The following is a 12,613-nucleotide window of genomic DNA, read 5'->3' as shown; positions in this document are numbered from 1 at the left end:
AGGAGGCAGGGAGCAGCACACAGTCAAAGATCGTTCACTTTTCACGGTTCCTCCCCGGGATAGAGTCCGCATCCTGCTTGCCCCGACACTTCTTTTCCCCCAAAAGCCTGGGCATCTTCCAAGGCCAGATCAACTAACTTGCAAAAAGCACTTGGGGCATCGAGGCGGTGACATAAGCCTGGCGTCGCCTTTCATGGAACACCCCACATACTCGGCCAGAGAAATCAAAGCGACATGGAGCTCCTCGAGGAGCCCGAACCATCGATCTGATCCTCTCCCCAAGCCCGGAGGAGGCCGTGCCACCCAAATGTCCTCCGCAGCTCTCAGAGCTTGTGCTCTGGCCGCCCAGAGTCCATCACTCACCTATGCAGCAGGCGGCTCCGCGGCGCAGCCGGAAATGCGTCACTAGACTGGGACCGCGTCTCTCTAGGAGCAGCGTCGCTCCTTCTCTATGGTGCCATGGCCCCGCCTCCCTGCGGAGGCTCCACTCTTGAGTTATCCTGGTTGAGCCCAGTTCTTTGAGTGTCCTCGAAAAGGGCTAGAAGCCCCCTTGGGGAGACCAGAGTGAGAGGCGATTCGGACGTTTCTAGACTGAACCTGGGGGTCGACGATGTTAAGAGTCCATCTCCCCTACTATTTGCTAAAGATCAAGTTATTCTCCTGTGTTGAAATTAATTGATAACAGTTTGAAGGCCTTAGAAAATAAAAACCTACGTGCTAAAAAAAAATGTTATTTGTAAATTTATTGTGTTATTTATTTATTTTATTATTTATTATGTTTTTATTCATTTATTATGTTTTTATTTAATATGTTATTATTATAACATTTATTATAATGTTATTTGTAACATGTTATTTGTTATTTGTGCGTTCATTGTAATAGAGGATGGAAAAAAGGAAATGATTTTTTAGTTAGAGATTCCTATTCCACGGTCTGGAGAGATTGCACAGTGGGTAGAGTGTTTGCTTTACACACACCCATTCTGAGTTCAATTCCTGGCACCCCACATGGTCCTCAAAGCCCACCAGGAATGATCCCTGAGCGCAGGGTCAAGAGTAAATCCTGAGAACCAACAGATGTGGTCCAAATAGATTTTGGAGCTGGAGAGATAATACAGGAGACTTGCCTTGCACATGGCTAACCCTGGTTTTCTCCCTTACACAGCCATAGTGCCCCTAAACACCAACAGGAATGATCCCTGAGTCAGGAGTAAGCCCTGAACATCGCCAGGTGTGGCCCCAAATCTACAGAGTAAAAATACTTATTTTAGTATGTATGTGTTTGACCTAATGAAGTGGTAGAATATTTGTCTCTTAAGGAGAACATGCCTGAATATCATGGCCAGAGAATACTTTACATAGTGGATACACTTTATGTTGAGTATACACTTTATATTAGTGTTTCATGATTCAAACGGTGTGTTCCAGGATGGTGAAAACTATTTTGTAAAGTTCTAAATAAAACATAGTACAAGTTCTCTTGATTAAAGGAGCAATTTTATTCTTAGAGAATTAGTGCATGAACTTACTGGTTTTATCTTTTTAAAAAGAACTGGCTCTACAGTAATGTGGTTTATAAGCACGTTTACCTGTATGAATAAATGTCCAGAAAAGTATGATAATCTATAAGGATTTGGGGGGCATTCATACTGTTCTCAAGGCTGACTCTGTGCCCCGAGGTCACTCCTGTCAGTGTATGACCAGTCCCTTACCCACTGTATTAGCCCTACAGCTTGAAAATGGTTTTTTAAAAGAATTAAAAATTAAAGATTAGATTTAGGGATAAGAGCTAGTATATAATTAAATATAAATGCCATCATGATGTTTATATATTACAGAAACTGGTCTTTTGGTTTTGGTTTGGGGCCACACCCAGAAATGCTCAGGGGTTACTCCTGGTTCTGCACTAAATAATTACTCCTAGCAGGACTTGGGAGGACCATTTGGGTGCTTGAAATAAAACCTGGATTGGCTGCGTGCAAAGCAGGTCTCCACTTCAGGAAATGCAATGAATGTGATAAACTGGAGCTTGAAAATGTAGGACAAGATATTATTTTCAGCACTATTTTAAACCACAGCTTACCGGAAAGTTTACCCAGCTGCTGAGATGAACAAGAACTGAATTCTTATTATTTACCTTATCTGGAACTTCGTTTATCTAAAAATTGTGATAACAGCACATAGTGTTTTATTTTCAAATACCACACAGTTTGACTTAGAATATATGCAGTAGGACCTGGAAGTCATCATTTGCTCAGCAACTGTTTTCTATCTTCCTCCACCAAATACCCTTCTGCACTTGACAAAGAAATAATATTTAGAAACTAAGTTTATAAATCTGATGCTATTGGATGCTTGAGGACAGAGGGTGTCATGCCAAACCTCTGAAGAAGTTTTGGGGTTGCCTGACTTTCTTGGAAACTGTGATGAACAAACTTCAAAAGTTTGTGCCACAGTGAAAACAATCCCAATGTTCTGTTCTGAAAGGAAATTGTTCATGAGGGTCGGTGACATATGGAAAGAAGAAATGATCCTAGATGCTTCTCCAAATAAACACATTTCCTCTCTTTTTCACATAAAAATTGTTAATTTAAATTCTGTGGCAGGGACCGGGAGATAGCATGAAGGTAAGGCGTTTACCTTTCATGCAGAAGGTCGATGGTTTGAATCTCGGCATCCCATATGGTCCCCTGAGCCTGCCAGGAGCGATTTCTGAGCATAGAGCCAGGAGTAACCCCTGAGCACTGCCAGGTGTGACCCAAAAAATTCTGTGGCATACAATACTTCTCATATTGTTTCCCCATGCACATAATTCCAACACCACAATCATCTCCCACCTCACTCTTCCAAGAACCCCAATATACCTCAAACTTTCCCCCAATCTCAGTTCTCAAACTAAAACTCATACTTCCTCAAACTCAATCCTCCCATAATGTTATCTTTGGACCTTTGTCACCATATTTAAACCCCACATTTGTGGTATTTCGTTAAATTCCACATCTGTTTCTATCCCTTTCCTTCTGGCTGACTTCAATTGGCATGAAATATCTCTGCCTTCTATGTGTGTCTCATAAATACCATCTCCTTCCATTATATAAAAGTAATCATAATTATGTATCCCCCAATTCTTAGACTATTAGTCTACAGAATAATGCATTGGGTCCATATCCCAAACCTACACACCTCCCCCAGAGTAACCAGTGATTCCATTCTGATGCTGAAGGCTTCTTGAAGATAATTCCTAATCCCTGTCAAGAACCTTCTCAGAGTAATACCTCTAGTGGATTGCACAGAATAGTCAAAAGTCCCGGGAAATTAGTCTGCACTGTGATGTGTTTAAGGGTGCCACTACAGCGGGAATGGGGAAAAGATACTGTCCGAGGTGCTAGCTCGGCCCCCTGCCCTGTTCTGGAACTCTCCAAGGTTCTGGCCAATTCAGTTGACTCTATTCGCCAACCAGGCGATAATACTCTGTCCTGAATTTTAACCTTGACCTGCAGACACTTATTTAACTCTTTCTCTGAATTTGACTGGCCAAAGCACTGACTCTTGTTTCTCTGGCTTCTTTTTGTTTCTGCCTGGTAACATCGAAATCCTGATCATTCCAAGGAGAGAATTTGTTGTAGATCCAAATGGCCAAAGTAGGCTCTTCTGGGAATATATCCATAATCTTAAAATTGTTTTTATGTTAGTTACCTTAAAATTAAAATATAAAAGGACAGAATTATAGGGAAGTGGGAAGAGTGCTTACCTTTCATATGACCAATCTGAATTCAATCCCCAGTATCTCATGAGTGCAGAGTCAAGTATAAGCCCTGAGCACCATTGGGTGTAGCTCCAAAGCAAAATAAGCAAAGGGGCAAGAGCAATAGTACAATAGGTCGGGTTTTTTTGTCTTGCATGGGTCACAAAACAAGTGTGAGAGACAGCCAGAGACTAGCTGCTTGGGCTGGGAGGTGGAACTTGATAGAGGAGTTCAGTCAGGAAAGCACAAACCACTGACCTGACATAGGCATTTGTAATAACCTAGCTGATAACCCATTGATGAAAATTTATCTTTTTTCAGTGGATCATGAGTATAAATTTATAAATTTATTAAAAAATATATAAAATACTATCAAAAGTGCAACTCTGATAATTATTTTATCACCTGGGAATAAATGTCCAGTCTCTGAAATTTGAGTCTGACAGAGTGGATTTACAATTTTATTATATACATTATATTTTATATACATTTTATTATATACCTAATAACCAAACTGCACCCATGGAAACTGCTGGGGATGTTATTCAGTGGGAGGCCACTTGCTTTGCAGGTGTAAGGTGATAATTTAGGAACAGAGCACCCTCTGAGTGCATTCCTGCCATTGAAGACCCCCAAAACTGCATCATAACCAGGTGCACAATAACAACAGAAGACAAAGGAAGTGGGGGGTTGAATGTGGAACACATATTGGTTTGTTTGTTTGGAGGGCACACCCAATAGTATTCAGGGGTTAGTCCTGGCTCTGCATTCTGGAATCATTCCTGGTGGTGTTTAGGGGACCATATGGATGTAAAGGGTCAAACCTGAGTCAGCCACATGCAAGGCAAATGCCCTACCCTCTGTGCTATTCTGAACTCTGCATTTTTTCTGATTACTAAGGATTCAGATTTCAGGATTTCACTGGCGGATATGCCATATGTCAGGTCCTCAGGTGGTAACTTAATTGCCACTTGGCATGTTATTTATCTGAGAAGTAGCATTTAGAGTGGAACAATTAATTTGTTTTCATTTTTATGAGAAAGAGCCACATTCTTATTCATTTATTTCTTGCATTTGGAGTATTCTTTGATGATATTCTCTCCCGGTGACTCTTTTCCATGGTCCTTGACCACCACATAACTGCAGCCAACCACTTACAAAGATTTCCCTTCTCTGTCAATTTTACAGAGGCCAGCCCAGCCCCCAAATTTTATGTTGTCATCCCCCTCATTTAGATTGGTCTGATATTCAGCACAAAGGCCTCTGCTGACTCAACCTAGATAGAACATCACAGCTGGATACAAGCGGCAAAGACAGGCTTGGTGCCTCCTCCCTAAATCTCTCACTAGGAACAATGAATTGTCAAAGTAACTTTGGATAACAATTTTAGATTTGGAAATTAAGTGGTGGAGAGATCGTATAGAGAGTAGGATACTTGCCTTGCACATAGCAGACCCCTGTCAGATCCCCAGCACCCTATATGGTCCCCAGAGACCACCAGGAGTGACCCCAGAGCACAAAGCCAGGAGTAAGCTCTGAACATTGCTAGGTGTGGCCCCAAAGGCACAAAAATATCAATCAAAATTAGTCACTCATGGGAGTTTATTAAAAGACTCGGAGGTATCAGTTTGCTGTATCACGTCCAGTATATCTCAGGTCATAAAGTTTTGTTTGAAGTCTTCCCACAGCAGCTTGAGTCTTTTTCACACATTTGAGTTTTTATCATGTGACTTAACATCCCATTTGGGACCTAATAGCTCTTTTTCTTTTAACAGAGGTCCTCCCCCAGAAGCGTGGACCCTGCTGGAGCCCACCTGGACTGCAGGGGGTGGAAGCAGGAGGTGAGACCCAGGTGGAATTTGGAGTCTTGCTGACACTAGGCTTCTGCCCTACCACTTGAGAAAACCTCGAGGTTCTATATGACCTCGTTCTGACCCTCGGGAAAGCGCAGTGGTCACGGCAGGATGGACTTTGTCGAAGTGGTCCAGTCCTGTACTCCAGGGAAGAAAGCCTGCTAGCCCTGAAACAAACCCCAGTTCTGAGCATCAGGAAGCTTTGCCTGGACAATGGTGCCATCTAGCGGCGACTGCAAAGAACCAGGAATTCAGGGGTGGATTCTTGTCCCGCTCCCCCCACCACCCCGCAGTCCCATACCACCAACGGAATTCTCTTAGGCTCTTTCCTGACATTTGTTTTAGCTTTTCTTCTCCCCGCCGCCAACAACGTTTTTCTTTTCCTTATTTGTTTGTTTGTGTTTTTGGAGTTTGGGGCTACACCGGCGGCGCTCAAGAGGTTACTTATGACTCTGCGAGAAAAATAAACAAACAAACAAAATAGAAGGAAGGAAGGAAAGAAGGAAGGAAGGAAGGAAGGAAGGAAGGAAGGAAGGAAGGAAGGAAGGAAGGAAGGAAGGAAGGAAGGAAGGAAGGAAGGAAGGGAGGAAGGGAGGGAGGGAGGGAGGGAGGGAGGGAGGAGAAAGAAGAAAGAAAGAAGGAAAGAAAGAAAGAAAGAAAGAGGGGCCGGGCGGTGGCGCTAAAGGTAAGGTGCCTGCCTTGCCTGCGCTAACCTTGGACGGACCGCGGTTCGATCCCCCGGTGTCCCATATGGTCCCCCAAGCCAGGAGCAACTTCTGAGCACATAGCCAGGAGTAACCCCTGAGCGTTACTGGGTGTGGCCCAAAAAAAAAAAAAAAAAAAAAAAAAAAAAAAAAGAAAGAAAGAAAGGAAGGAAGGAAGGAAGGAAGGAAGGAAGGAAGGAAGGAAGGAAGGAAGGAAGGAAGGAAGGAAGGAAGGAATCACTTCTGGCAAGCCATATATGGGATGTTGGAGCTTGAACCCGAGACCATTTTGGGTTGACTCTGTGCAAGGTAAACGCCCTACCACTGTGCTATTTCTCCAGCCCCCTTTTTTTATTTTTTTAAATATAAAATCTCTATTTAAGCACCATTGTTACAAGCATGATTTTAGGTGGTTTTCAGTCATAAACAGATCACCCCCCTTCACCAGTGCAACATTCCCATCACCAATGCCCCTCTCCCCCCTTCCCAACTCCTACCTGTATTGGAGACAGGCATTTTACTTCTCTCACTCATTAAGATAGTCATGATAGTTGTAGTGTAGTTATTTCCCTAACTGCAGTGACTACTCTTTGTGGTGAACTTCATATTGTGAGCCAGTCCTTCCGGCCCTCATTTCTATTGTCTCTGGGCATTATTACAATAATGTCCTTAATTTTTCTTAAAACCCAAAGATGAGGGGCCAGAGAGATAGCACAGCGGTAGGGTATTTGCCTTGTACACAGCTTATCCAGGACAGGCAGTGGTTCAAATCCTGGCATCCCATATGGTCCCCGTGCCTGCCAGGAGCAATTTCTGAGTACAGAGCCAGGAGTAACTTCTGAGCACCATGGGCTGAGACCCAAAATCAAAAAAAAAAAATCATAGATGAGTGAGACTATTCTGTGTCTATCTCTCTACCTTTGATTTATTTCTCTCAGCATAATAGATTCCATGTACAACTGAATATAGAAAATTTTTATGATTTCATCTCTCCTGATGGCTGCATAATATTCCATTGTGTCTATGTTTCTTTAGCCATTAGTTTCTTTAGCCATTCATCTGTTGAAGTGCATCTTGGTTGTTTCCAGAGTCTGGCTATTTTAAATAGCACTGCATTTAATATAGGTGTGAGTAAGGGTTTTTTGATTTGTATTTTTGTATCCCTCTGAGTGGTATAGCTGGATCATATGGGAGCACAATTTTCAGTTTTTTGAGGAATCTCCATATTGTTTTCCATAAAGGCTGGACTAGACAGCATTCCCACCAGCAGTGAATAAGAGTTTCTTTCTCTCCCCATTCCCACCAGCACTGATTGTTCTTGTTCTTTGTGATGTGTGCCAGTCTCTGTGGTGTGAGATGGCACCTCATCATTGTTTTGATTTACATCTCCCTGATGATTAGTGATGTGGAGCATCTTTTCATGTCTTTTGGTCATTTGTATTTCTTCTTTGAGGAAGTGTCTGTTCATTTCTTCTCCCCATTTTTTGATGAGGCTAAATGTTTTTTTGTTTTTTTTTTTTGGTTTTTGGGCTATGCGCTCAGAAGTTGCTCCTGGCTTGGGGGACCATATGGGACACCGGGGGATCGAACCGCGGTCCGTCCAAGGCTAGCGCAGGCAAGGCAGGCACCTTACCTTTAACGCCACCGCCCGGCCCCTAGATGTTTTTTCTTAAGTTCTGTCAGTACCTTGTATATCTTTAATATTAGCCCCTTATCTGATGGGTATTGGGTAAATAGTTTCTGTGGGTGACTTTTATATCCTAGGCACTATTTCCTTTGAGGTGCAGAAGCTTCTCAACTTAATATAGTCCCATCTGTTTAGCTCTGCTTCCACTTGTTTGGAGAGTGCTGTTTCCTCCTTGAAAATGCCTTTAGTCTCATGAAGTATTTTACCTATCAATTGTTTTATATACTTATGGTTTCAAGACTGATATCAAGGTCTTTTAATTTTTTTCCTCATTTTCAGTTTTTGGTCCACAACCAGCTGTGCTCAGAACTCACTACTGGTGCTGTGATCAGGGACTCACTGCTGGTGGGGCATGAGGAACCATATGTGGTTGATGGGATCGAACCAGGGTCAGCTGCTTGCAAAGCAAGTGCCCTACCCACTTTACTATCTCTTTGGCTGCTCCTTTTAAGTTGGTTGTTGGTTAGTTGGTTAGTTAGTTAGTTTTGAGCCATCCCTGGTGGTGCTCAGGGGTTACTCCTGTCTCTGTGCTCAGAAATTACTCCTGGCCAGTTTGGGAGACTATCTTGGGATGCCAGAAATGATGTGGGTCGGCCATGTGTGAGGCAAACACTATCCACTATGCTATCACTTTGATCCTATAATTTTATTGAGCATTAATTCAAAAAATATGGTTGTTTCTGGGGCCATAGCTAACAGTGTGCTGGGTCAAGGGACCCAGGTGTGTTGGGGGGGGTCGAGGGTCTCACAGGCCTCAGGAATGCTCTCTATCACGTGATCCATATCCTGGGCCAGTAATTTCTTTTTGATATTTCACATTATTGACGTAAAATACTTTCTTTTCCCTCACATATTGGTATCTTCAGTCTTTTATGTATGTGTGTGTGTTTTGTCTTGTTTTGGGGCAACAGCTGGTGACACTCAGGGGTTACTGCTGGCTATGCACTCAGAAATCACTCCTGGCTTGGGGGGGCCATATGGGACGCCGGGGGATCAAACCGCTGTCTGTCCTAGGTTAGCATGTGCAAGGCAAATGCCTTACCACATGCACCACAGCTCCAGCCAATCTTCATAGTCTTTTGACCATTTCTTTTTCTCCAGAGTTAACTACTTCCCTTTTAGGTGATGAAATGAATAAGGAATCCTTTTCAGGACCAGGAAGATAGCTCAATGGGCAGGAAAGCACATTTTGCTGACCTTTAGCACCATATAATCCCCTGAGCGCTGCAGGGTAGTAACCCCTGAGCAAGAGCCAGCTATAACTCCTAAGCACTGTTGGGTAGAACACAAAAATAAAAATAAAAAGCAAAGAAAATGTTTGCTTTTGGTTTTTGGGTCATGCAAAGAGCTCGGGAATTACTCCTGGCTCTGTGCTTGGTAACGACTTCTGGTGGGCTCAGTGCACCATATGGGATGCCAAGGATTGAACCCAGGTCAATCCTTGTCACATGCAAGACAAATGCCCTCTCTGCTATACTGTTGCTCCAGCCCTACAAATGAATCGTTTTCAAATATTGGTACTATGCTGTTTTATCCAGTAATCTGAAGACAGCTTAGGTTTTTGAATAATACTTTTAACTTTCTAAAAGATTATTGTCTGGGGGTAGGGAGATTAAAACAGTGGGAGGTCACTTGTACTTTGTATCCAAAGTCAATCCCCAGCAACCCATTTGGTTCTTTGAGCACTTCCAGGAGTGATCCCTGAGCACAGAGCTAGAAATAAGCCCTGAACTCTACCAGGTATAGCCTACATCACTGAAAAAAAAATAAGTAAAAGATTGTTGTCTAGGCCCTGTGTTTCCTAACAAAAGTCCTTTGAAGCCATACAGGTGGAAGAGGGGGATTATGGAAGTCAGTGCAAGACTAGCTGAAGACCTCAAAGTGGCTCCATGACCTGACTTCACACCTACCTTTCTCCCAGTGCAGCTATTTGGTAAAATGCCAAAAAAATAATGGAGGCGAAACATGAAGAAATCACCCAACTAAACACCAATAAATGGAAACTAGAATGACTCTGCAATAAGTTCCCCACATACCACAGAGATCACATTTAAATACAGAAGAATTTTTTTTTTTTTTTGGTTTTTCGAGCCACACCTGTTCGATGCTCAGGGGTTACTCCTGGCTAAGCGCTCAGAAATCGCCCCTGGCTTGGGAGGACCATAAGGGACACCGGGGGATCGAACCGCGGTCCTGATCCTTGGCTATCGCTTGCAAAGCAGACACCTTACCTCTAGCACCACCTCGCCGGCCCCAAGAATTTCTTTTTTTAAAAAAGTCATTTTTATAGAGCAACTCTCTATAAAGACTCTGTGTGTGTCAATTAACAATTTTCTCTGTGGTACTGGGCAGACAGCACAAAGGTTATGGACTTGTCTTGCATGTGGTAAATCCCTGGCACCACCAATGGTCCCCTGAGCACCACAAAGAATAACTTCTGAGCACAGAGCCAGGAGTCGCCCCTGAAGTGTAGCACACATAAATTATGGGCTACAATAACACCAAACCATGACTTAGTTAACTGAAAGGGGGAAGTAGAGAAAGACCAAACCAGGTGCTGAACCCGTCTCTGGGTGCACATTAATTTTCACCATTCAATGATCCATAACTTGCTTTCAATTTCCTGCTTGATACTGAAAAGTGACTAAGTTTCAATAGTCAAACAATGAAGGACAAAAGGATGAGATGAGTAATGAGGCATAGTTAAGGGTTGGGTTGTCTTTAAGCCAAACACAGGAACGCATATTCACAGGAGTTCGTTGAATGGAAACAATCAGGCAACTGAGCCAGCAAACAGCAATGTGGAGACTTGGCAAGGAGCCAAGACCCTTTCCCTAACGGATCCGGACTTTGATCAACAGTCCTGAAGCTTTAACCCTGTCCTCTGAAAGTTCTAGATGAGCCCAGCTGCATCTGGACAGAGAACTTTATGGTTTTGGGGGGTTTGGGGAGATTGAAACCACCAATCTTCTGCATGCAAGGCAAACACCTTACCTCCATGCTATTTCTCTGGCCCCCAGAGAACTTTATGTTTTAGGAACTGAAAAGAAATTTAAATTTTACCCAGTAAAATTTTACCTTGTTCCTAAGCAGTGAGTTCTCAATGTTCTGCTGTGCTCTTTATTTTGTGATGAAAAGGGAGGTAGGAACACATTGGTGATGTCAATGGCTACTCTTCTCTCAGTGCTCACAGGTCACTGTCACCTGTATTTAGGGGACCTTGGGGAGCAGGGCCTTGAACCCAGTCTGTAGCCTGCACAGCATGAGCTGAGCCCTCTGCACTATCTTCCCAGCACTTGACTTGGGGATCTTGATTACCAACCACTGTCACCAGCTTGGATTTAAAATATTTGCATTCTTTAATTTTGTAAGTGCTCAGTAGGTGTGCTCCTAGTTATGGTGTCCACACTCTTCCTTCTTGTGCTGATGGAGATTGAGTAGTTGTTGTGATGGGGGTTAGAGGTTTGGGGTGGGAATTGGATCTCAGTGTTGTCAAGTTCACCCTTGCATGTGGGTCAGCACCTCCTAAATAGATCCTGGGAATTCATCCTCTGGTCTCTGCTTTTTTTAATCTTCAAAATGTTTGTTGCCACAACTTTTTTGAAGTTAGTGCAGGCACCCTGCATTCGCCCCTCCCAGCATTCTCCTACTTCCAGGATACCAGGCAGCTAAGAACATGCTCACAAAAGCCACAGTATCAGTAATAGTATTTTGATTTCCTATACTGTGTGGCTATATTTGTGGCTATGTGATAACTTCATTTGTTTGATTCTGTCATTCCTGTAGGAACGTATCAATTTAGATGTCAATGTGTATCTAATGTCATTTAATATTCAGAAACAAATGAAATAATAGAATGGTCAGCTAGAAACAAAAGCGTATTAACCCTTCTGCTAACAATTTAGTGACTTTATTGGAGATACAATAATTTTCACAAATTATTTCCATGTTCTTTAAATAAAGTAAAATTAACAACAACAAAAAAGATGTTTGGCCATTTCAAGGCTTCACAAAGCTACTATGATGTGCCCTGCACAATTAAGATATTTATTGATGAAAACGTCCTGATACCAGCTCAAAATCTCCTATTTGGGGAGATTTGCTAGAGGAAAATACAAACAAAATCCAGTTTGGGTTTTTTTCCTCCATTTCCTTCCTCTGATAGGGGGTTGGGAGTAAAACTGCTCAACCTTTGCCCAAACCAAACTCGACTCCCACCAACTTCGAAACTGGTCAGAGGTGACTAACTTGAGCTGTGCTCTCCGTGGAAAGCAGGAATTGGGGGGCAAAGTGCAGGCCCTTTCCTGACCTGCCACTTGAGAGAGAGTGTTTTTAGACCTGCTGTTAGGGTCCAGTATCCAAAAGACCACACAAAACAATGAGCTCTGTATTAAAGGTTTTTATTATACACAAATCACAAGTCAAGCAAGTGTTGAATCCTGAAGCTGACCAGGCAGGGCTGTCTCCTTTATAAGGAGAGAGACCCCAGACTTGGGTAAGGGGCTTCCTTCTATGCTCCAAAACCACAACTCACAATTTTATGCCCTTCATAATGATTCATTAGATCCACCTGAAGGGTATATTGTTCATCTATTCTTAGGTACTGTCAGATCACCAGTTTTCT

The sequence above is a fragment of the Suncus etruscus genome, chromosome 14 (assembly GCF_024139225.1).
Source record: "Suncus etruscus isolate mSunEtr1 chromosome 14, mSunEtr1.pri.cur, whole genome shotgun sequence".
Classification (NCBI taxonomy): Eukaryota; Metazoa; Chordata; class Mammalia; order Eulipotyphla; family Soricidae; genus Suncus; species Suncus etruscus.
The sequence above is the reverse complement of the archived record's forward strand: the minus strand, read 5'-3'. Positions refer to the sequence as shown.